Source organism: Lissotriton vulgaris, chromosome 7 (genome assembly GCF_964263255.1).
Source record: "Lissotriton vulgaris chromosome 7, aLisVul1.2, whole genome shotgun sequence".
In the NCBI taxonomy this organism is placed as follows: domain Eukaryota; kingdom Metazoa; phylum Chordata; class Amphibia; order Caudata; family Salamandridae; genus Lissotriton; species Lissotriton vulgaris.
The window spans coordinates 478994637-479021968 of NC_141695.1; the positions used below are offsets into that span (position 1 = coordinate 478994637).

General features: G+C 45.0%; 1 protein-coding gene across 1 annotated transcript in view; it reads right to left on the reverse strand.

Annotated features, from left to right (window-relative positions):
- Positions 1-27332, reverse strand: part of LOC147701912 (cytosolic phospholipase A2 gamma-like) — a 956977-nt gene that overhangs the window by 576122 nt on the left and 353523 nt on the right. The window lies entirely within an intron of this gene.

The window sequence follows — 27332 nt, forward strand, 5'->3', positions numbered from 1 at the left end:
CCGATGCGAGAATTATCAGTCCGCTGATCCTGGTCCAAGACCCTGCCGCGTCGGGAATCGAACCCTGGTCCCGGGCCGTTCTCTGCACTCAGGTCTGCCGCCTCTAACCAGTGAGCCACACCTCTCCACGAGTGATATTAGGTAGGAAGGAGCACAGGTAAAGTGTAGTAAAATGAATATGGCTGCACTTTCATTTTTGAAAAGCAGCCATTATTATATGCTGACTTGTTATCTGCATGTACTGTGATATACCGTAAAGTTATTGAAGTACACTGTGGCACCAGCCGCGGCCATTGCAGGTAAGAGCAGTGGGGCCAGGTAAGGAGGGATTTTAACGGACAATGACAACGGGAAATTAAATAAATAGTTAATTTTCCTCATCATCGTCCATCAAAATCCCCCCTCCACCAGACCCCACCACCCCACCGCTCTTACCTGAATGGGCTGCAGCTGTGTGGCACAACATTTTACAAAGAGACAGCTTTGTCTTTGAATTGTGCTACACTTGCATCATGACCCTTGACCCGGTCACTCTACTACCGCACGGCCCCCGTGTGCCCGGATTCTGCTGCCACTGTCTGCTTGGCCCTCTTGCTGCCGCTTCTCCTTAGGACCCCTGCTCTCCAGGCTTGGCCTCGCTCCCCAGGCTTGCCCTCGCTCTCCAGGCTTGCCCAGGCTTACCCTCGCTCTCCCCCGCTCCGCTTTCCCGCTCTTTCCAACCCCCCTCTGCTCCCCACCGCTGCTCTCCTGTGACCCTGCCCCCTTCTCCTGTTTCCCGCTCCCCATTCGCCGGCCGCTCCCGCCTCCCAGCTGCTCCTCCCTCCCACTTTGCCATAAATGGCGGGGAGCACGCGTACGCGCAGCGGGTGCGCCGATTGTGCGCTGAAGGCGCGCCAAAGGCAAGCCGTCTACACCTGTCCACGCCTGGACTGCGCCCAGTGCCAGAACCCCTGGACCCCGCCAGAGCCAGCCAACCGGATTGAGCTACGACGCCGCCACCCTCCACGCACTCAACACCGGCTGACATCCAGCCTGCTACCAAGCCACCCCGAAACGCACCCACAGAGCCTTCACCTGCCATGCCTGCTACTTCACCTGCACTCGGTCCTGCACCGTGCCAGCCAAAACAGCCACCAACAACAACCACCTCAAGTGCATCCTGCTCAACACCCGCTCCATCCACAGGCATGCCTTCGAACTATGGGACCTCATGGACAAAACGGCACCAGACGTCGCCTTCTTCACGGAAATCTGGATGAACACCTCCTCAGCCCCGACATCGCCATTGCCATCCCAGACGGCTACAATATCATCCGGAGGGACCGCGTCAACCAGACCGGAGGAGGCATCGCCATCGCCCATAGAAACACTATCCGCATCACGACCAACACCAACAACACCCTCACCACCGCAAAGCACCGGCACTTCCAGATTCACACTGACCCCAAGACCACCCTCAGTGGAACCCTCATCTACAGACCCCCGGGACCACGCTCACACTTCAGCCAACACCCTAGCTCAACTGAAAAACCCTCCCACCAACCTCAATAGCAAGAAAGCTGCGTGGTTCACCAACTATCTCAAAGACTTCAAGAAATCCTGCCGTGACCTTGAGAAAGCCTGGCGCCACAACCAGTCAACGGACAACATGACAGCCCTCAAGAACGCCACCCGCAAACACCACCAGCTGATCCGCACCACCAAAAGGTCATCCTTCAGAGAATGACTGGACAACAACACCCACAATAGCAAGGAACTCTTCAACATTGTGAAAGAGCTCTCCAACCCCAACTCCAGCAACAACAACATCATGCCTTCTCAAGACCTCCGCAACTCTCAGCCCACATTTTTTCACCGTAAGATTGTCGACATACACAACAGCTTCGGTGCTCAGAACACGTACCCTACCACCGAACCTACACCCCCCACCACCACCATGTGCGCTTGGACTCAGGTCAGCACGGATGATACCACCCACACAATGAACACCATCCACTCGGGCTCCCCAGCCGATCCCTGCCTACACCACATCTTCAACAAAGCCGATTCCATCATCGCACCCAAACTTTGGGACATCATCAACAACTCCTTCATATCCCCCACCTTCTCGGAGAGCTGGAGGCACGCAGAGATCAGCGCCCTCCTGAAGAAACCCACCGCAGACTCCTCAGAACTCAAGAACTTCCGCCCCATCTCGGTCCTTCCCTTCCCTGCAAAAGTCATCGAGAAAACCATCAACAAACAGCTGACAGCCTTCCTGGAGACTAACGGCTCCCTCGACCCATCGCAGTCTGCATTCCGAGCGAACCACAACACCGAGACCGACCTCATCTCGGAGAAACCACCGCCCTCATCCTGCTCGACCTTTCGGCTGCGTTCGACACGGTCTGCCACCGCACCCTGACAACCCGCCTCCGCCACGCCGGGATCCAAGGAATGGCCCTGGAATGGATCACCTCCTTCCTCTCTGACAGAACCCAAAGAGTCCGTCTCCCGCCCTTCCTCGCAGAAGCCACCAAGATCATCTGCGGCGTACCTCAAGGCTCCTCGCTCAGCCCCACCCTCTTCAATGTCTACATGAGCCCCCTCGCAGCCATCGCACACAAGCACAACCTCAACATCATCTCCTACGCCGACGATACCCAACTGATCCTCTCCCTCACCAATGACCCCACCTCCGCCAGAGCCAGCTTCCAGGACGGAAAGAAAGACATTGCAGACTGGATGAAGCTCAGCCACCTGAAACTGAACTCAGACAAGACAGAAGTCCTCATCTTCGGCCCATCCCTCTCCGCCTGGGATGATTCCTGGTGGCCCCCTGTTCTGGGCCTCCCACCCAAGCCCACGGACCACACACGCAACCTGGGCTCCATCCTTGACTCCTCCATCACGATGGCCAAGCAAGTTAACGCCGTTACCTCCTCCTGCTTCAACACTCTCCGCATGCTCCATAAGATCTTCTGCTGGATCCCCACTGGAACCAGGAAAACGGTCACCCAGGCCCTCGTCACCAGCCGTCTGGACTACGGGAACGCCCTCTATGCTGGGACCGCCAAACTACAGAAAAGACTCCAGCGTATCCAGAACGCCTCAGCACGACTCGTCTTGGACATCCCCCGACACAGCCACATCTCCGCCCACCTGAGGGACCTGCACTGGCTCCCCGTCAGCAAAAGGATCACGTTCAGACTCCTCACCCACGCGCACAAGCCTCTCCACGACTTTGGCCCTGAATACCTCAACAACCACCTCACGTTCTACACTCCAAGGCGCCAGCTCCGCTCCACCAGCCTTGCCCTCACCACCGTCCCACGGATCTGCAGAACCACCAGCGGAGGAAGATCCTGCACCTACCTGGCAGCCAAGAACTGGAACACCCTCCCCACCCACCTACGACTCACCCAGGACCATCTCTCCTTCAGGAAGCAACTCAAGACCTGGCTTTTCGAGCAGTAGCAGCCACCCCACCCAGCGCCTTGAGACCCTAGCGGGTGATTAGCGCTCTTTACAAATACTCTTGATTTATTGATCATACATGTTTTGGCAAGAGCAACACAATGTTTTGGTCAGATTTAACACCAACTGAAGACCACCATGCTTCTCGCTGTGTTGCTTGGTAAAGCTGGAGAAATATAAGGCAGGACAAGTCACTGCCTTGGGTTACTCTGCACACAAAATTCTACATTCCTGCAAAATTATAAGTATGTCCATTCTTCCATTTTCATATGTCTCCTACCAGGGGTATAACCCTAGTCTTGCGTAGGGTGGATGATCAGCCGAATCCCTGCCATGGTGGTCTAACTCCCCATTACCAATAGGCAAGTGTTGTCATGCTTCCCGTCTTGGTGTAGAGCTGGACAGCCATTGTGTTGGTACGTAGAAATCAGCTGAGCTGTAATTCTAGCATTTGGTAACTTTGAATTGTCAGTTGAGTGCTCCTCTGCCAAGACAAGGAAGTGGTTCTGTATATATACCAATAGAACCCATGTGGCCATGTCACAACTCCTGTCAGGCCTCAAATGTTTATTCTAGTTAGATAGCGTTGTCGCATACTAAACAATAACGCATATAACATTTGTGCAAATAACTTTATATGCCAAAGTGATGGCTCTCAGACTCAGCAGGGTCATTGGGCATCTGGTCTCTCCGTGGCAGCATGGTTTCGTTCCAGGTAAGGGGACAACGGATCATATTCGCCGCACCATCGCTCTGTTCGATGCCATGTTGGTCACGGGGGATCAGATGTCTATGATCCTGCTTGACGCTGAGAAAGCCTTTGACCGTGTCTCATGGAATTTTCTGTGGGTTGCCATGACACGTCTTAATTTCGGCCCTAAATTTCTCAAATCTATAAAATCTATGTATCATCAACCTAAAGCAAAAGTTTTAACTTCAGGATTGGAATCAGATTTTATAAATATAACAAGAGGCACAAGGCAAGGATGTCCCTGTTCTCCTTTGCTTTTTGCCCTTTATATTAATCCTCTTGTTTTAAAACTATTAGAAAGTAACAATATTAAGCCAATAGTATATAATCACCATGAGACTAAAGTTTTAGCATATGCTGATGACATCGCGGTACTAACATCCCACCCGATTGAAGCTATGCGCGAAATTGAATTACTCGCATTACAATACGGTAAATATTCGGGTTATTCTTTAAATAGGGGAAAGACCATTGTGCTGTGCACAGACAATACTATCTGTTCAGATTCGAGAAGAGCAAATAATGCGACATATTTGGGAGTGATATTATCTGCTGACATAAAGATATTAGCCAAAAATAACTTTGATCCATTAATAGAAAAAATTAAGATAGATTTGGATAGGGTAAACGGTTTGCATCTTTCCATCATAGGCAGAGTGAATTATTTAAAAATGAATATATTACCGAAATGTCTGTATCTCTTTCGCTCTATTCCTTTATTTATAGATCCTAATATAATTAATTTAATTAATAAGCTTACTTCTAAATTTGTCTGGCAAAATGGGAAGATCAGACGATCTCTACTCTATCTATCCACTCCGCTCAACAGAGGTGGGCTCACTGCTCCAAATTTAATTTTATATTACTGGGCAGCCTTTTTAAAACATCTAAAACCCATGATTCTAGGAACACCCTTAGCCCCTGATACGTCTAACATTAATATACCAACAATTTATGAATTAATGCTAGGGCAAGAAGCGAAAGGTCTGCTGTTAAGAAAAACTGAAAAAGCCTATTATAATCGAACTAAGAGTGAAATTATTAAAAGTGCCTGGCTGATCTGGAATAAGATACTTAAACATACACAAATTGGCAAATTCAACCGATATACGCCCATTTTCCATTCTACCATTACATCTGACCTTGACTTTGAACATACAGCTAAGAAGTGGTATAGTCTAGGCATAAAAACAATTAACGAAGTGTGGATGAATGGGCCACAAACTACATTTCAAGATGTTAAAATAAGATTTGGTCTCCCAGAAGGTGATTTTCTTAAATTTGCACAATTACAGGCAAAATTAAAAGCTAAAAAAGAAGCTATTACTCTTCAGAAGAATGATTTAATAGAAGCAAGTCATCTTGCAAAAACCAAGATTGGAACATTATATAATATCTTATTAACTAATGTCAACGATGATCTCGAGAAAACAGAAACTAAATGGATGGTAAAATTAAATAATCCGGACGTTGATATAGATAAATTATTGGAAATGAGCAGCAAATTATTTATGGCTAGTAATTTAAAGGCTCAATTATACAAAACTATTTATGATTTATATTTTACCCCTGCTAAACTTTTTGCATGGGGGAAAGGGGAAAATGATCATTGCCCACGCTGTTCACAAGGCCCAGCGACTTTAATTCACCTTTTCAGTAGCTGCTCCGAGCTACGTTTATTAAAAAATATGATTGCTACATTTTGGGAGAAAGTCTTTCATCGCAAACTTCCAGAGTCCGATACCTTATTTGTGTTGGGATATGATAGCTCGCTAAAGCTGAGTAAATCTGAACAAAGACTGTTATTTATAGGTACAGCTGTATTGAGACTAATCTTGTCCGCACGCTGGAAGGATACTCTTCCTCCTACCTTTCAAATGTGGCTAGCTCGATTTCTCGCAGTTTATTCTTTTGAATCTGCAATTTATGAAACTAGAGGAATTAAAACAAAATTACGTGGTAAAGAATTGTGGAACCCTATATCACTATGGAAAGAGGAGGTTTGTCCTAGTGGAATTGGTTAATGGAAATTTTCTGGCCTCATATATGTCATATGTTATTTCTGAAATGTGTTGGTTTTTTGCTTTTCCTTTTGAATTTTAACTGTAAACAATCGATGTATCACATTATGCTTGTAATTTGTATTACCCTCTGCGGAATGCTGGTTCAATAAAAAAAAAAAAAAAAAAAAAAAAACTTTATACCTTGTACTGAATGTTAAAGGTATCTTTTAGTTTGCCTACAAAGTGACAATGTAAGCAATTTAGATTTAGGTAATGTTATTGTGCATGGTAACACCCGCAAATGACTTTCAAAAGTGACTGTGTGTAAAAGAGAAGACAACTTAAGAAACATGAGCATGAATTGGTAGACTTTGTAATTAGGTCTATCCTTACTACTTGACACCCACTCTTTGGACGTAAGTCGATAAAAGCTATCCCTAGACAAATACTAAAATATAAGTGTTAAGAAGTCTAAAACCCTTCTGGGGCCAGATGTAGGAGCCCTAATACCAGTCGGAAACGGCCGATTTTGGCCGTTTCCGACCGGTATTAGGGTTTTCAGATGTAGGGGCATGTTATTTTAAGAATCGGTAATTTTACCGATTCGGTAAATATACCGATTCTGTAAAATACCGAATCGGTATATTTACCGAATCTGTAAATCCATATGTAGGTGACACTCCTGAGAGTGCCACAGGCCCTTAAGAGTCGGTATTTTACCACAGAATCCTATTGCGTGGTAAAATACCGAATTCAGGTGTGCATGCACATCTGTGCATGCACACCTGTACAATGTGACACACAGACATGCCCTTAGGGTATGTCTGTGTGCCACATGGCACACATGACTGTATTTGGGGTGCTAGACGGTGTCAAAGTGACACCCTCTGCACCCTTGCTGGAATCGGTATTTACCAAATCGGTAAATACCGATTCGGTAATGCCCATTGATTCCTATGGGCTTCAATGCCCATAGGAATCAATGGGCATTACCGAATCGGTATTTAAAGAATCGGTAAATACCGAATCTTAACGATTCGGTATTTACCGATTCTGTAATACCTACATCCCCCCCCCCTCTATTTTACCACTTCTTAAATACCGAATCGGTAAAATTCGGTATTTAAGAAGTGGTAAAATAAAATTACCTACATCTAGTCCCTAATATCTAAAAAACATCATGCTTCTTTAACAGCAAAGAGCATAGAGAAAACCTTTACTTTTAAAAAAGATTAAAATCTAGTAAAACTATTGATTTAATAAGCGATTTAGCATACAAATAAAGCCAAATTAAAATGTGTCCCACAACTCGAAACTGCCAGATTGTTTATGTGTGCAGAGAGGTAGACAAAACCTTGCTGTTCCCAGCCTCTGTAGATGATATTCCCAGAGGAATCCCATTGAATTACACACATCAACCAAAGATGCTCAGATCCATCCACTTCAGCAGCCACTGAAAGAGGAGCAGCCAATGCGGGACCAACAGAAACCAAGCCAATATCCAAATCACCAGGAGCAGAAGCATACCAGGACGACCCTAAAAAATGCGCTAAGACGCCACAGCAATTGCAAAGGACAACAGTACAAGTGTACCGGCAATGGTCACACCAGTGGGTCAGTGTCTAAAAACTGAACAAGTTGTGATCCTGGGCATATGTCCAGGGCACATTCAAAAGTTAACAGAAGACAGTGGATTACAGCCAAAAGCACAAGAACCAGCGTTCGTTTAATTACTGAAGCAAGGGTGCGCAAAACACTGCATCGTGTGTTTGTGACACAAGAGCACATGTGGAAGTTCTAGTTCCATTTGGCCTGTGATGGGACATCCATTGAGGAGCAGAAAGAGTAAAAGCAAAGTCCTGACAATTAGTAACAGGAGCAGTGGAAGATGTCTAATAACGCTTTGCAACAAATCACAAAAGATGATGGACGGAATGTTGCACAATGGCAAAACATCCACCCCAGTCACAGATCTGGGTTTAATCCATCGTTATTTTGCTCACCAAGCCACCCCAGTTCAGACATGGCCATATGCAAATCAGTATTGACCCTGTGTCCTATGGGAACAGTCCAGACCGAACTGACAAGCCATGTCTTCCCTGGACCGGAATCAAGCATCCTAGGACCAGTTTCTGGCTATCAGCCGTCCCCAGCCAGGACAGCTTGACTCCAGTGGCGTAGTGAGCACAGAACCCACGTCTGGGCATACCCTTCCCACATAGGGTGAACAGCAAAACACACAGGATGCTGGATGAAATGTTGCACAATGGCAAAACATTCACCCCCAGTCACAGATCTGGGTTTAATCCATCGTTATTTTGCTCACTAAGCCACCCCAGTTCAGACATGGCCATATGCAAATCAGTCTTGTCCCTGTGCCCATGGGAACAGTCCAGACCGAACTGCCAAGCCATGTCTTCCCTGGACTGGAATCAAGCATCCTAGGACCAGTTTCTGGATATCAGCCGTCCCCAGCCAGGACAGCTTGACTCCAGTGGCATAGTGAGCACGGGACCCACGTCTGGGCATACCCTTCCCACGGATCACTGACTAAATTTCGAGGGACAAAATATAGACTACCCAAAATATAGATTCCAAAATATCGGCAGACAAAATATCGAATTCCTATCTACAAACAGGTAAGTACCAAAATATCGACCCCAAAATATTGTTTATATATATATACATTATAAAAATATTGAATTTCTTAAAATTAATGTAAAATTAAAAAAATATTAAAATGAAATAACTAAAATATACTTAAAAATACTTAAATTACCTTAGAAATATTAAATAACTAATTTAACTTATAAAAAAAACAGAATCATATCTGTTAAAACATATATATATATATATATATATATATATATATATATATATATATATATATATATATATATATATATATATATTCACTGAAAAAACCATAGGTTATAGACCATATATAGTTAGGAATTCGCATTTACAAAACCTTATTTTACTCACACAAAACCATTGAAATTCCATATATAGTTAGTTGCACTAACTATATATCGCGCACCCGCAATCCACTGCTGATGATGTCACATATTACATCATTCATGACATGGTCAGTGACATCACTGATGACATCACTGATGACATCTCAAATGACATCACTGATGACATCTCAAATGACATCACTGATGACATCACTGATGACATCTCATTTGACATTACTGATCACATCACTGATGATATCATTCATGTGATAATACGATGAACCTCTTCAGACTCTAATATAACCTTAGATACAATCAGTGTAAACAGACACTCACAGACTGTCACTCATCCATGGAGTTACTCACACACCTAGTCAGTCATGCAAAGAATCAATCACACCTCCATTTCCTCAACTATACAGTTATACAAACTTTACTTATTCAAACATATACTAACACATATTTACTCTCTTATACAATCCCTGATACAAGTTCACAATGATCCATACAGCCACTCACACATTCACTGGCTCTTATGCACAGTTATTTATATATGTCAACTCTCACATGTACTGTGTTTTACATATGTACTTACTTTGACATGTAGCACTGAGATATCCATTCACTCACCAATACACTCATGCACACAGTCAACCTCCCATACAGCTGTTTCCACATGCACTTTTGAAACCATACATCTAGTGAATCAACTGCTCACACATCTATGCACAGAGTCATACACCTCCCAGCCACCCACACACACACTCAGTCTCCCATACAAATACTAGGGCAACCAATCAATAACCCATATAGTTACTCATATAGCTACTTATCAACACATGCAACAGTTTACAGAACAACAGACATAATGATGCACAAATTAAGACAGTTTAGTCACTAACCCATGCACTCAGTGAGACACATTTAATCACTCACTCATACAGTCAGTCATGCACCTACTAAATCCTTCATCCAGACACTTATACATCCACTCATTCTTCAATATGTAAGACATATTTTAACTTTACAGAAACATACAGTCACTGGATGTTGTCATCAGTGATGTCATCAGTGATGTCATTTGAGATGTCATCAGTGATGTCATCAGTGATGTCACTGACCATGTCATGAATGATGTAATATGTGACATCATCAGCAGTGGATTGCGGGTGCGCGATATATAGTTAGTGCAACTAACTATGTATGGAATTTCAATGGTTTTGTGTGAGTAAAATAAGGTTTTGTAAATGCGAATTCCTAACTATATATGGTCTATAACCTATGGTTTTTTCAGTGAATTTTCAAGGTTTTGTAAATGCTAATTCCTAACTATAGATGGTCTATAACCTATGGTTTTTTCAGTGAATTTTCAAGGTTTTGTAAATGCTAATTCCTAACTATATATGGTCTATAGCCTATGGTTTTTTCAGTGAATATATATATATATACATACATATATAAACATATATCATCTGTATATCTATATAAATACAAACATAAATGCATGCATACATATACTTATATGCATACAGATGCATGTTATTTACATGAAAGTTGAAAAAACACTAATAAAAGCAAAGCTAAAAAGCCACCTCATTACAAACAGAATGGCTTTAACTTAAACGAGGGCGAGATCTATTGCATTTTCAATGCTTGTTTACTTTGGTTCCATCAAGAAGGTATTCAGATGTGTCACACATTTGCCATAAATTCTGAATGTTAGCACTCTAGTTGCACATTAGATCACTGTAGTAAAGCTACTGCTCACCAGGGACGTCTGCTGCTGGTATTCAAAGTGCATGTTTCAGTCTGCATGTCAGAATTTTTTTAATGAAATAGAAGAGGATTTGAGAAGTCACTCAAAATGATCCCTAATTTTTCTTTCTGAAGCACTAATCATACTTTCTATGGCAAAATTAACCCCCTCATGCTGTTCCTTTTTAAATTGAGTGTTTTCAGACTTACCACTTCATTCCAATCAAGATGGCTTCTGGTGTGCCATACTTTTGTCATAAGTAAGACTGTTAGCGCTCTAGTTGTTCTTTAGAACACTCTGGGACATTCTGTCATTGGGCTATACTTGGGGTACATCTGGGTGATATTTGGGCTACATTTAGGCTCTTTTGTCTCTGGTGGCCATCTTGGGAGACTGTATGTCAGAATTTTTTAATGAAATTGAAGAGGGTTTGAGAAGTCACTCATAATGTGCCCTAATTTTTCTTTCTGCAGCACTAATCATAATTCATATGGCAAAATATACCCCCTCATTTTGTTCCTTTTTAAATTAAATGTTTTAAGAGTTACCACTTTATTCCAATCAAGATGGCTTCAGGTGTGCCATACCTTTGTAATAAGTAGGACTGTTAGCGCTCTAGTTGTTCTTTAGAACACTCTGGGACATTCTGTCATTGGGCTATACTTGGGCTACATCTGGGTGATATTTGGGCTACATTTGGGCTCTTTTGTCTCTGGTGGCCATTTTGGGAGACTGCATGTTAGAATTTTTTAATGAAATAGAAGAGGATTTGAAAAGTCACTCAAAATGTGCCCTAATTTTTCTTTCTGCAGCACTAATAATACCCTCTATTGCATAATATACCCCCTCATTTTGTTCCTTTTTAAATTAAATGTTTTAAGAGTTACCACTTTATTCCCATCACGATGGCTCCAGGTGTGCTATACCTTTGTAATAAGTAGGACTGTTAGCGCTCTAGTTGTTCTTTAGAACACTCTGGGACATTCTGTCATTGGGCTATACTTGGGCTACATCTGGGTGATATTTGGGCTCTTTTGTCTCTGGTGGCCATTTTGGGAGACTGCATGTCAGAATGTTTTAATGAAATAGAAAAGGATTTGAGAAGTCACTCAAAATGTGCCTCAATTTTTCATTCTGCAGCACTAATCATACTTTCTATGGCAAAATATACCCCCTCATGTTGTTTCTTTTTAAATTAAATGTTTTAAGAGTTACCACTTTATTCCAATCAAGATGGCTTCAGGTGTGCCATACCTTTGTAATAAGTAGGACTGTTAGCGCTCTAGTTGTTCTTTAGAACACTCTGGGACATTCTGTCATTGGGCTATACTTGGGCTACATCTGGGTGATATTTGGGCTACATTTGAGCTCTTTTGTCTCTGGTGGCCATTTTGGGAGACTGCGTGTCAGAATGTTTTAATGAAATAGAAAAGGATTTGAGAAGTCACTCAAAATGTGCCCTAATTTTTCATTCTGCAGCACTAATCATACTTTCTATGGCAAAATATACCCCCTCATGTTGTTTCTTTTTAAATTAAATGTTTTAAGAGTTACCACTTTATTCCAATCAAGATGGCTTCAAGTGTGCCATACCTTTGTAATAAGTAGGACTGTTAGCGCTCTAGTTGTTCTTTAGAACACTCTAGGAGGCTGCAGTAGTACACAAAGGAATCAACTGACAGTCTCTGTCCTTGTTGGATGTACATGTTTTACTGAGAATGTCAGACTTCATTTTCACATGACTGAGAAAGATAATGTGAATTTACAGAAAATATGCTTTCAGTTTAGCTTATAGATCCCCTTCCAAACCACTGTGGGAAAATCATGAGATATTAGTTTTCTTTCAAACAATATTCATGATATCACAGCAGAAGGTTTTTTCACATGGTAAAATCACCTTAGAACCCACCACAATTCCTAAAACGAGTATGGTACCATCAACAAATGATTTATAATGTAACTAAAGTCCTAAAACCCTCTATTAACTACAATGCTTTTTAATGAGGTGCTATCATGTATATTGGTCCCAAGATGGCTGCCAACACTTCTTGGATGAAGTGCTGACAGCCAATCAGATCAGATGTGTGGTTAGGCTCCGCCCAGATATATATCTTTTTTTGAACCTAAATTACTCAAAATCCACTGGAGCACATATATTGAGACCTAGCAAAGGCACATCGGGCTAACAGTCCCTACAATTTTGCCAAGTTTCGTGCAAATCCATTCAGCCGTTCGAGCTAAAAGTGAGGCCAACTGCCCTATGGAAATTAACATGGGAAAAACGTGTTTTGGGACCCCTCTTTTTTCTCAGCCCCCCCTTGACGAAACCCCCCAAATTGTCAGGGGCTGGTCAGAAACAAAATGTGCCATTTTCCTGAAAATTTCAGCCGATTCCGTCCACAAACGCCAAAGTTATTAGACATAGAATTTTCAAAAATCCCATAGAGAAAAAATCCTAACTATATATACCTACTGGCGACCGCCAGTAGGTAATATATATATATATATATATATATATATAATCACAGAAAAAACCATAGGTTTTAGGCTATATATAGTTAGGGATTAGCATTTACAAAACCTTAATTTACTCACACAAAACCATAGAAATTCGCATATATAGTTAGATGCAATAACTATATATCGCGCACCCGCAACCCACTGCTGATGATGTCACATATTACATCATTCATGACATGGTCAGTGACATCACTGATGACATCACTGATGACAACACCCAGTGACTGTATGTTTCTGTAAAGTTAAAATATGTCTTACATATTGAAGAATGAGTGGATGTATAAGTGTCTGGATGAAGGATTTAGTAGGTGCATGACTGACTGTATGAGTGAGTGATTAAATGTGTCTCACTGAGTGCATGGGTTAGTGACTAAACTGTCTTAATTTGTGCATCATTATATCTGTTGTTCTGTTAACTGCTGCATGTGTTGATCAGTAGCTATATGAGTAACTATATGGGTTATTGATTGGTTGCCCAAGTATTTGTATGGGAGAGTGAGTGTGTGTGTGTGGGTGTCTGGGAGGTGTGTGACTCTGTGCATAGATGTGTGAGCAGTTGATTCACTAGATGTATGGGTTCAAAACTGCAGATGGAAACAGCTGTATAGGTGGTTAACTGTGTGCATGAGTGTATTGGTGAGTGAATGGATATCTCAGTGCTACATGTCAAAGTAAGTACATATGTAAAACACAGTACATGTGAGAGTTGACATATAAATTACTGTGTATAAGAGCTAGTGAATGTGTGAGTGGCTGCATGGATCATTGAAAACTTGTATCAGTGATTGTATAAGAGAGTAAATATGTGTTAGAATATGTTTGAATAAGTAAGGTGTGTATAACTGTATAGTTAATGAAATGGAGGTGTGATTTATTCTTTGCATGACTGACTAGGTGTATGAGTAACTCCATGGATGAGTGACAATCTGTGAGTGTCTGTTTACACTGATTGTATCTAAGGTTATATTAGAGTCTGAAGAGGTTCATCGTATTATCACATGAATGATATTATCAGTGATGTGATCAGTAATGTCAAATGAGATGTCATCAGTGATATCATCAGTGATGTCATCAGTGATGTCACTGACCATGTCATGAATGGTGTCATTTGAGATGTCATCAGTGATGTCACTGACCATGTCATGAATGATGTAATATGTGACATCATCAGCAGTGGGTTGCGGGTGCGTGATATATAGTTATTGCATCTAACTATATATGCAAATTTCTATGGTTTTGTGCGAGTAAATTAAGGTTTTGTAAATGCTAATCCCTAACTATATATAGCCTAAAACCTATGTTTTTTTCTGTGAATTTCAATGGTTTTTTAATAGCAAATATCAAAAGCTGTCAAATGTCAAGTACGTGATAGGTCAAAACTATTTCGTGTTTATGCAGACTGATGTGCTTTGAAGGCTGCCCCCCCCCCTCTTTTCTCTTAGTAGTACTCTCTCTTTGCAGATAGTGAAGGGTAGTTAACGCAGGCCTTTGCCCCCGTTGTAATCCGTCGTGCCTGCTTGCCTCTCCATTTGATTGATTGTTATCCAAGCATTTACTGTTTTAGAATTGATTCTCTTTGGTTCATTCTCTATTTACAAAAAAGCACAAAGTCGCAATACTCTGTTTAGTCTTTGCAGATAGTGAAAAATCGTGTAAAAAAACAAAAGTAATCGAGCAAAATCAGTAGGCCACTAATGGGATCTCTTTTTGACCTTGCTAAAATAGAAACATTAGGAACAACCCTTCATGAGAAATACAAAAATAGTGAGATGAACTGAGCTCCACACCATGAGGGCTGCAAGACAGCTCGGCTCCGTCACCCACCCCGCCCAAAATATCCATAAACTCTATGCAAATATTATAAATATATACAACACACCAGCAAAGTAACAGGGTAAAACATTTTATTAAATAACTATTTACATAACTATTTTATACTTTTTGTTGCCTGATCCGGCTAGCTCAATCGATCGAGCATGAAACTCATGCACTCTGATAGCAAGCGTTGCTGCTGATGCTATGCAGACAAAAACTGGTTTTCAGTTTGTACATTCATCAAGATTTTTCCATCCAAGGCTGGTTGAGAGTTTGTAGAACGATGGCTTCAGATTTTCAACATACGCTGTGGTGGCGCGGACTGGGAGATGGCGCTTGGCTCCTGCCCCCTCCCCAAGTCGTGTTGCCCTGGTGTGGCCTAAGATCGCCCCCGACATAGGCGGCCGGCTCCCGGGGTCCGGCGGAACCTTTTGCCTTTTGATGACTCTTCCATTCTGGACCTTGTCCCACAATCCGTTTGACCTGAAGACACGCTGTAGTAGGGCGCCCCTTTACCGTTTCAGTTGCCATTCCGCCCGCTTTTGCTACACTGTGCCTCTTCCGCCATTCAGCTGTTTACCGCCCGCTCTTGCGACTACAGCGTCTCACTCACCATGTAGGTGAGTTGCTCCCGCTCTTGCGATGCAGCGATAGGCGGCTGCCACAGGACTCTCAAAATGGCGGCCGGCTCTTCAGATTTGGGCGTGGTCCACTAAAATGGCCCTGGGACACCTTGGAACTCGGACGCTTGTCTGCTAGGGCTTGGGCCCCATTCTCGAAAGCGTCCCCTGAGCCTTGAAGATTCTACAAAAGTCTTGGGGGCCCCCAACTCCCACAGGCTTCTGGTGGGGAGCGGCTGCCATGATTGCTCGTGGAATGGCCACAACTGAGCTACGAGATGGTGGTGCTCTCATGCTGACACCAGCTTCAGTCTGAAACATCCAGAAACACTGTAGACTACCAATTCGATCAGTTCCGGTAGCGCCCCAACGTGACCCAGTAGGGAAGAACTTGCCCTCCCCTCTTTGACTGATGGTTATTGTTGCCTGTCCCTTCTCTTGTCATTTAACAGAACTTTTTAGACTGCTGAAAGGGGTTGTGTTCCGACCACTGGTTGGTGGAGACATTTTGACTATATTCTGGACCTACGTTGTTGCGTAATGCGTCATATGACGCGCCGTGTTAGCGCACCCGGAAGCGATCCGGGGCGCAGCGTAACGTAAGCATAACAGGTCATGTGACTTGTTTATAAAACTTTTCATTGGTTCATTTTACTTTTGTTATTTTAATGATGAAAGGCTTGGTCATATGACCTAAAAATTACGCTTTTTATTGCTTTCGAACATTATTTTTTCTTAAACATGTATGTTATAATGTTCCAGGCTAATGTACTTTCCCGGAAAATTTACAACTGTCCTGCAAGTAAAATATATTCCTTTTTCTAGCAAAAGGGCGTTTCTTCGTCCCATGACGGAGCCGTTGAGCAAAAGATGCTCGGCCTGCTGTCTTAGTCGCCGATACGCCTGAATATCAGATTCTTATCGATCACTTTATGTTGCAGGAGTAAAAAACACAACAGCCCTTGACCATTTATCTTAACTGCGTTCCTGCGTATTATACCTTTTATCCGTCATGTAATTGGACTGCTTTATTTCACTTGCCTTTTACTGATCCGAAAACAGTGACTAAAATTAAAAACTTTACCAATGTAAATACTACTACCATGCTTTGATTTAAAAACCTTTATTGTGAAATTGTCAGTATACTAATACGGGCTTAGAACCACGTGGGCGGGCCACGGAGCAAACTGGAATCGTATATGATGAGGAGACATTTACACTGTAGAGGAACGTAACGAGCAGGCCATTAGGTTGCAAGAACTAAGGTTTCTAACAGTTGCGGAATCGGTGGACGTACATTTTGTAATTAAAATACGACAGGGCCACTTACAATAACATTTTCTAGATATACATTTGCGGGCAAGTACCATGGGTGACGTTAATTCGAACTTACAATAGTACAGTAATCAATAACACATCAGAACTTAATATCAATAAGGATGTCGAAATATTCAATCAATTCTCGTCCCCGCCCGCCATGTGCTTCAAAACTGCATACGTATCTCAGGATATCAAGGTTGTCAACCAGTAAACAACAAGGAGTTACGAGTCCCATTTATACCAGCGCCATTTTGGGCGAGGCCGGGCAGGTCCAAGATATAGTCAAAATGTCTCCACCAACCAGCGGTCGGACCAGAACCCCTTTCGGCAGTCAAAAAAGGTTCAGTTAAATGACAACAGAAGAGATAGGCAACAAGAACCAACAGTCAAAAGAGGGGAGGGCAAGATCTAAAGCCATTGTTCTACAAACTCTCAACCAGCCTTGGATGGAAAAATCCTGAAGAATGTACAAACTGAAAACCAGTTTTTGACTGTATAGCATCACCAGCAACGCTTGAGTCAGCTTTGTGTGAAGCCGCCATTTTGATTCAATCAATAGCGTCCCCCTGCACACATTCAGGGACCTGGTCGTGTCTTCAGGTCAAACGGATTGTGGGACAAGATGCAGAAAGGAAAAGGAAAAAAGTTCTGCCGGACCTCGGGAGCCGGCCGCCTATGTCATGGGCGATCTTTGCCCACACCAGAGCAATAGTGAAGCTGCAGCAGATGCAAATAAGCTTCAGACAGTGTTACAAGCACTGCTCAAAACTCTCAACTATGGCACTCAACATCCAGGACTTGCAATCCGGATCTTGGCGCCTTGTGCTGGTTCCGACCTATTCACACATCGGTCCACTACTGACATCACCTCATAAGCCAACGGGGCACCCCACGCCGACTTTCGGCGCAGCATTGTAGGATGGCCACACCAGTGCGGCAACTTGCTAGACACCACCTCGGTGCCATCCAGCCTACTGTAGCCGCAAGTGCGGACGCAACTCAGCTGGATAGCGAGTGAAACACCAAGGGGCGCCCCACTGCAGCCGAGGAGCCTCCATCTTGGGGGCGACGCACAGCATCCCATTGCTTTCCAATGCAGTCAGATCCTCAAACAGCCCCCACTGACTGAAGCGACCTCACAGGCCAACGGGGCGCCCCACGCCGACTTTCGGCGCAGCATTGTAGGATGGCCACACCAGTGCGGCAACTTGCTGAACACCACCTCGGTGCCATCCGGATCTTGGCGCGTTGTGCTGCCTTCGGCCTAATCGCACATCGGTCCGCTACTGACGCCGCCTCACGTGCCAACGGATTTTCTACGCTTTTTATAGCAGCGCGTAACGTAAGCATAACAGGTCATGTGACTTGTTTATAAAACTTTTCATTGGTTCATTTTACTTTTGGTTTCCTAATGATAGAAAGCTTGATCGTGTGACTTAAAAATAACACTTTTCATTGGATTAAAACATTTTTTTTTCCCCAAACGATGAAAGCCCCACCTTGTTTCTGGATGTTTCAGACTGAAGCTGGCGTCAGCATGAGAGCACCACCATCTCGTGGCTCCGTCGTGGTCATTCTGTGAGCAATCATGGCAGCCGCTCCCCACCGGAAGCCTGCAGGAGTCGGGGGCCCCCAAGACTTTTGTAAAATCTTCAAGGCTCAGGGGACATCCGAGTTCCAAGGTGTCCCAGGACAATTTTAGTGGACCAGGCCCAAATCCGAAGAGCCGTCCGCCATTTTAAGAGACCTGTAGCAGCCGCCTATCGCTGCACCGCAAGAGTGGGCGCAACTCAACTGCATGGTGAGCGAGACGCTGTAGCCGCAAGAGCGAGCGATAAACAGCTGAATGGAGGATGAGGCACAGTGTAGCAAAAGCGGGCGGAATGGCAACTGAAACGGTAAAGGGGCGCCCCAGTACAGCAGACGAGCCTCCACCTGGGAAGGCCCGTTCACGCCGCCTCCCCCCCACCCCCGGGGCGCCCCACGCCGTTTTTCGGAGCAGCATTGTAGGATGCCAAAACCAGTGCGGCAACTTACTGGACATCACCTGGTTGCCATCCACATCTCAGCGCGTTCTGCTGCCTTGGGACTATTCGCACAACAGACCGCTACTGACGAGGCCTCTCCCCGCACCACCCGGGACGCCCCACGCCGTTTTTCGGAGCTGCATTGTAGGATCCCAAAAACCAGTGCGGCACCCAGGTAACATCACCTGGGTGCCGTCCAGAACTCAGCACGTTGTGCTGCCTTGGGACTATTCGCACAAAAGACAGCTACTGACCATTGTTGCTTCTTTTTTCTTAAAAATGTTTAAATGTATTTACTGTTTTTGTTGCGTTGTATATATTTATAAGTTAATAAAGTTTTATAATCCTACTTCTTTGTTGGAAGGCTATATATTTTAATGTGACACATAATTGTAAAAACTTTGATGTACAAAGAGGCATCCCTGGAATCTTCCGCTTCAGGCTCGGACCCACACACCCTCACAGTGAGAATCCCCTCACCAATCACAATACAGGGTCGTTACCAGATAGTAGGAACGCGTGTGGTGGGACGGATCTCATCGGGTGGGGGCCTTGATCTACTGTAACTCCTTTGAAGAGGGGTGATTCTCTACAGCTGGAGCCATAAACTACATCTGCAGGGCTAAGTGATAGCCTGGGACCGGCCTGGACAATCAGACACAAAGGAAGAGGAGTGTCAGAGGGTGCAGTAGTGAATAGGGTGAAAGGGAGGTGTCGGGCGGGCACAGGGTGTGGTTCTCAGAGAAGAGCAGCGCAAATGGGGGGAGGTTTATGGCCCATGCATGAGAGAGAGAGCGTGGGTGACCAGTGCGTGGGGGAGATGCTTGCGAGGGTGGGGAGCCATACTGAGGATCGGCGGCATGCAGAGAGGGGGTCTGGTCAAGGCATCTAAAATGGCTGCCGTGCTCAACAAAAGTGTGGCATTGCAAAAAAGGCAAGATGGCGCAGACAATGTTTATCAATAAGGATTAATTTATAACAATTATTTTTAACAAAATATTTATTCGCAGTGACAAAATGGCGGTCAAAAGTTCCTGATTTCCATCTAAACGAACGTTAACAGACATCACGCAGCAAAAAAAAAAACGCTCACGAACAGCGCAGATGGGAGGAGGTTTCTAGCCCATGCAGGAGAGAGAGAGCGGGGGTGACCAGTGCGTGGGGGAGATGCTTGCGAGGGTGGGGAGCCATGCTGAGGATCGGCGGCGTGCAGAGAGTGGGTCTGGTCAAGGCATCTAAAATGGCTGCCGTGCTCAACAAAAGTGTGGCATTGCAAAAAAGGCAAGATGGCGCAGACAATGTTTATCAATAAGGATTAATTTTTAACAATTATTTTTAACAAAATATTTACTCGCAGTGACAAAATGGCGGTCAACAGTTCCTGATTTCCATCGAATCGAACGTTAACAGACGTCACGCAGCAAAAAAAAAAAAAAAACGCTCACGCACAGCCGCTGGAAGACATGTATCAACAAATATGAGCCTCCTCAGCCACCCTCAGAAAACATAAGGGGTCAGGATACGTCTCCCGTACCCCCTTATACCTAGTAATTTAATTAACCCGAAACACAAAATGGCGAATTCACGTTTTGCTACCAGTTTGCGACCCGGTTCGCGAACCGAGAAGCGCTTCTACCGTGAAAAATCAATTTTTTTTTATTTGCCCCACGGAACCCTTTAATAACCCCAACATCATTCCTAGGGGGTCAAGAAGGATCTACTTGCCCCCTTTCATTAAATTCCCCCTTCGTTTTTCTCCTCCTCTTGTCTCTCGATCCTACCGAGAGACAAGATGGCGGCCACACAGGACTGTTTAGAATGTTGACAGATGCCGGAGAGCCAATCAGCTTCGCTACGCAAAGCTCCGTTACGCGAAAAGTACGCGATCTGGTGCGCTATCTGGGACGCTGTCACAGATATATCTGTTTTTTTAAACGTTAATTTCTCAAAATCCACTGGAGCACATATATTGAGACCCAGCAAAGGCACATCGGGCTAACAGTCCCTACAATTTTGCCAAGTTTCGTGCAAATCCATTCAGCCGTTCGAGCTAAAAGTGAGGCCAAAGGCCCTATGGAAAAATGAATGGGAAAAACGCTTTTTGGGACCCCCCTTTTTTCTCGGCCCCCCCTTGACGGAACCCCCCCAAATTTTCAGGAGCTGCTCAGAAACAAAATGTGCCATTTTCCGGAAAATGTCAGCCGATTCTGTCCACAAACGCCAAAGTTATTAGACATAGAATTTTCAAAAGTTCCATATACGGTGTCATGGACAGGCAGCAGCGCAGGCTCACACACGCCACTAACCTTTGTGCAGGGTGTCCGGCAGAAACGACTTCGGATGCTAATCTCTCCTCCCCCAGCCAACCACGAAACCCACAGTGGAAGCAAAACTCACTGTGCGCCCTCGTACCTAGCCGGGAAAGGGGAAGTGGATAAAATAATAAATGGGTAGCGATGATTCGTTGGGTTCCCCCGGGAGTCTGGTCACCAAGATGCGGAAGACAGCAAGGAAGGGCCCATCTAATTAGGGAAGAGTAATGAACACCATTAATACTATAGTTCATGTGTCTCGGGTCGTACACTAAACAATTCTTAGGCACCTCACTTACCAGAATCATACACAACCCAGGCCGTGAAAGAAAAGCCCCACAGCAATCCTGCTTGACCAATAATAGTTCTGCCAAGTGTTCAGGACTGCAACAGGCAGTAGTCGCAAAGAAAGGAAATACTCGCGGTTTGTTAAGAAGCACAAACCGCCCTCAGAGGTTTGCCACGAAATGAAGACAAGAAACCAGCTAAACGAACTTCACAGGAAATATGTCTCTGTCTCTCATGGCAATATTGTCCGTGGAATCAAAAACAAAAGCAACTTGGAACTACATCTCCCAGAATCCTTCTCTTGGGGAGATCAAACACAGAATATCAGCGCAGCGCGTCTTCCAGCAGAACGCTCCCTGATAATGAATTACAAAACAAACGATATGTCCCAGAACCGCCCTAAGCTAACTAACTAGGGACGAACGATCACGAAGGAAGAAAACGAAAGCGAGCCCGCTTCCGTTACATGAGTACTTAGCCACAGAGCGCCGTCATCAGCCAAGCGCTGGGGGAATCACGGGTTTTTCTCCTGGAAACTTCTTTCTTCTCGCTGGGATCCGGCGGGGAAACACCTTCCGCCACTCCGATCGACTCTAGAATCACATTGACAAGCACCGTCCATGAGGATGGGAGGTGCTAATATGCCTTTGGTCTCGTGGCTCTTCCTGCTTGCCCCTTGGAATGCTGGTCACTGTAGTTCGCTCTACTCCTTCTACACACATCCCCGCAGGCATACCATCTCCTAGATCTCGAAAGTAGAATCATTCCTCGTCCCCCGGGCACCACAATCGCTACAGAACCCCCTCTCGAGGACTGCAGACTCGGCGGTCGACCCGGCTTACCCGGATGTAGGGCATGGAAACGGTCAACTAGCTCTGGACAGTGCAGATTCCCCAGAGGTTCCCAGGATCGGTCCTCAGGGCCATAACCTTTCCACTCCACCAAGTACTGGATTCTGCCCCTCACCATACGGGAATCCAGAATGGACTGCACCTCAAATTCCTCCTGACCATCCACATCAATCGGAAGTGGAGCTACCGGTACTCTCATAGTGGGAGGGCAAGGAACCAGGAGGGAGACATGGAACACTGGATGTATCTTCCAACCCACCGGGAGCAGGAGTTTCACAGCAACAGGGTTAATCACTTCTACTATACTGTAGGGTCTTACATATTTAGGTGTCAGTTTAGTATGCCCTTTAATGTGGAGATTCTTGGTGGAGAGCCACACCTTGTCTCCCACTCCATACGATGGTTCTATCCTCCTTTTCCTATCAGCGAAGCGTTTCTGCGCGGACTGGGCATCGGCCAGGCTGTTACGTGCATCCAACAACACCGCTCTTAGATGTGCGTGGTGTTCGTGGATGCTAGGAACAGGGGAATGGACAGGCCACTCAAAGGGAAGTATGTTTGGATGATACCCATGGAGGCAAACAAATGGTGAACAACCCAGTGTTGAGTGCACAGCATTATTATATGCGAATTCGGCCATCCAGATTAACACAGTCCATTCCATATCATTCCTCAATGAGAAACAACGAAGATATTGCTCCAGGGTTTGGTTCAGGCGTTCTGTCTTGCCATCCGTCTGAGGGTGGTAGCTGGAGGACAGACGGGCATCAATGTTCAAGGTGGTACATAACGCCTTCCAGAACCGGGAAGTGAACTGAGAACCCCTGTCGGTGATCAATACACAAGGAAGACCGTGAGCCCTGACGATATGTTGAAGAAACACTTCTGCCAATTCCGCTGACGTGGGTACATCCTTCAGAGGTATGAAATGGCCCATCTTCGTCAAGTGATCGACGACAACCAATATCACTGTCATTCCATTACACGGGGGCATCTCAACGATAAAATCCATGGAGAGAGTGTGCCAAGGTTGTGGAGGTATGGGCAAAGGTCTCAGCAGACCCACCGGGCGAGCATGCACAGCTTTTCCTTGCGTACAGATGGCACAATTCCTCACATAAGACCGGACTTCTTCTCTTAGCTGGGGCCACCAGAAGGAATGTTCCACGATGGCAATGGTTTTGTACATTCCCATATGACCTCCCAGGACCGAATCATGAGACCAAACCAATACTCGTTGCCGTAGGGCTTCAATGGGAATGAATAATGCAGTATCCTGATAGGCGAGATCATCCTTTATAGTGCGATGCTCCGGATCTTCTTGTATCCATTCAGGTATGTTCATATCTGCAAGGGCTATTTTCACGTCTTCAAGAAAGTTGCTTGATGACAGGAGAGCTACAGCCCCTACGCTGGCAGTTGTTTCCTGAAGGATCAAAGGTGTTTCTACCTCTTCGGTCTTTCTCTGTTCGCCATCCTCCAAACGTGATAGAGCATCTGCCTTCCCATTTTGGGTTCCAGGTTTGTATTTGATTATGAAGTCATAGTCGGAGAAGAAAAGAGACCACCGTAATTGTCGGGGAGTGAGGGCCTTCGCTGTCTTCAAGAATAGCAAATTCCGGTGATCCGTGTAGATCTCCACTGTATGGACCGCTCCTAGCAGATAGTGACGCCATTCCTCACATGCCCTTTTGATGGCTAAGAGTTCTTTATCCGTTATGGCATAATTCACCTCACAGGGCGTGAGCTTCTTGGAGAAGAAGGCAACAAGATGTACTTGGCCTGTACTAGGGTGTCTTTGGGAAAGCACTCCTCCCACAGCATATTGTGACGCGTCGGTCTCTAGTATAAAGGGCAATTGCGGGTCAGGGTGACAAAGAATGGGAGCTTGAGTAAACTGCTTCTTCAGGTATTGGAATGATGTATCAGCCTCTTTACTCCACACAAAAGGCATATTTTTCCTTAACAAACAAGAAATCGGATGAATGATTTTGGAGAAATCCTTGATAAACCTACGATAGTAGTTTGCAAAACCGAGAAAGCTTTGTACAGCTTTCACAGTCTTCGGTGTAGTCCATGTGAGTATCGCTTCCACTTTGTTCGAGTCCATTTGAAAACCCTTCTCGTTAATGACGTACCCAAGGAAAGACACTTCCTGGACGTGGAATAAGCATTTCTCCAACTTGGCGTATAGAGAGTTTCGTTGTAAACGGTCCAGCACGGACTTCACATGTCCGACATGTTCCGAAAGAGTGGAGGAATACACCAGTATGTCATCGATGTACACAATGCAGTAGGCTTCCAGACATCCCCGCAGAACCTCATCCATAAAAAACTGAAATGCTGCGGGGGCGTTGCACAAACCAAAGGGCATTACCCTGTATTCGAACAGGCCCAGCTTTGTTCGAAACGCCGTCTTCCACTCATCCCCTTTTTTGACACGCACCAAATGATATGCTCCACGAAGATCGAGTTTAGTGAAGTATTTGGCTCCTTTGAGTTGGTCCATGAGCACTGGTATTAAGGGGAGAGGGTACCGGTTTTTGATGGTCACACGGTTAATGGCTCGATAGTCGATACAAGGCCTTAGTTCTGCGCAGTCCTTCTTAGGAATGAAAAACATAGGGATGAGGCAGGAGATGTAGAGTGCCTGATGAATCCCGATGCGAGGTTCTCTTCAATGTACGTTTTCAGATAATCTGTCTCCTTCTCGGTCATGGCATAGACCCTGCTACAGGGAATATCGGCTCCTGGTATGAGATTGATTCTGCAGTCGTATGCCCTGTGTGGAGGCAAATGAGTAGCCTGTTGTTTGTCAAACACAGGGGAGAACGACTGATACTCCGAGGGGAGTATGGTGGCACAACAGTATTTTTCTGGAGAACATGAAGCCGCCAGACAGAGAGAAGACGAGAGTTCTGGAATGCAGGGAACAGCAGAAACCTGAGTACAATGCTCCTGACAGTATGCAGATGACAAGGTGATAGTGCGCGCTGCCCAACAGACCTTTGGATCATGGAGAGTTAACCAGGGCATCCCCAAGATGAGCCGGAATTGGGGTGCATCAATGAGATCAAACTGGATATATTCCTGATGATCTTTTCCAGTTTGCATTAGCATAGGACAGGTGTGATAGGCCACTGGACCCGATTATAAGACCGTACAATCCACTGCTTTAACCAACTCCGGTTTTTCTTTTTTCTCACAAGCAATCCCGATTTTCAGGGCGAATTCCTGATCAATGTAGTTTCCGGTGGCTCCTGAATCTACTAAGGCGTCAATATTCAATGATTTCTGAGGGGTGACCCAGAGGATGATTTGAAGGTTCATATGCGCCACTGCAGGATGCAAGGTATTTGCAAGACAGGGGGAGATCATTTGCGGCAAACAACCCAAGACAGAGACCTCTTCCTGGTTTGGGTTCTTCAGTTTTCCGTCGGTTGATCGGACTCTACTAGGGCTTGCACCCTTGGAACGGGGTTTCTGGCTGGGACCATATTCCTGGCTCTACAGTCCTTTATGAAGTGGCCCCCTTTTCCACAATAAAGACATTGCTTCAAACGACGTCTTTTCTCCTTCTCTTCCTGTGTCAGTGGTCCACGGATACCACCGATTTGCATGGGTTCAGGGCCTTCGGAGGGTTTAGCACGTTCTTCAATAGGACCCCTAAAGCGAGGGTAGAAAGGGCGAGTGTCTCCTCTTGATCTATCCCCTCTCCTCTCTAGGAGCCTGTGATCCAATTGGACTGTTAAATCGATGAACTCTTCACAGGTATCGGGCAATTGTACCACTTGTGCAAGGACGTCCTTTAATTCTCCACGAAGGCCTTGATAAAACAATGAGATACGTTTTGCAGAGGGCCAATTGGTCTCTACCACCAACCTGTTGAATGAGGTGATATAAGACAACAAGTCCTGAGAACCTTGACGTATGGTGAGTAGTTCTCTATCCAGGGTCAGCATATGGGATTTACGATCAAAAAGCTTGCGCAACTCAACACAAAAAGCAGAAAAATCGTGCAACACTGGGTCATTCTTCTCCAGCAATGGGATATTCCAACTGGCAGCATTACCCCCCATATAAGACATCATAAAGGCTGTCTTCGCCGAATCATCTTCGAAAACCCCGGGTTTACATAAAAAATGTAACCTGCACTGATTCAAGAATGTTTCAAATTTGCGGGGGTCTCCGTAAAAACGTTCAGGGGAAGCTAAAGGAACGCCTACGGTCTGTACCACATGTACAGTATGAGCAGCTTCAGCCGATGAGGCACTAGAGGTGGCTAATTGAGGGGGAACAGAGAACCCACCCCCTTCTGCTTCCACAGATTTTTTTGCACCAGGGGGAGGTAATGTAGCTGGTTTAATATAAGGACTACCTCCTGTTCCTTTCTGGACTAGTCCTGCGACTTCCCTTCTTAAGGTACCAACTTCTTTATACAGGGTCTGGTTTTCGGCTCTAGAAGTGGCTACTTCCTGTTGTAAGGAGGCCATGCCTTCCACCAGGGAAGCCAAGACTGCTTCAACATTCATCGTTCGGGCCGGTGTGTAAACTTGGGCTTGTCAATCTGTCATGGACAGGCAGCAGCGCAGGCTCACACACGCCACTAACCTTTGTGCAGGGTGTCCGGCAGAAACGACTTCGGATGCTAAG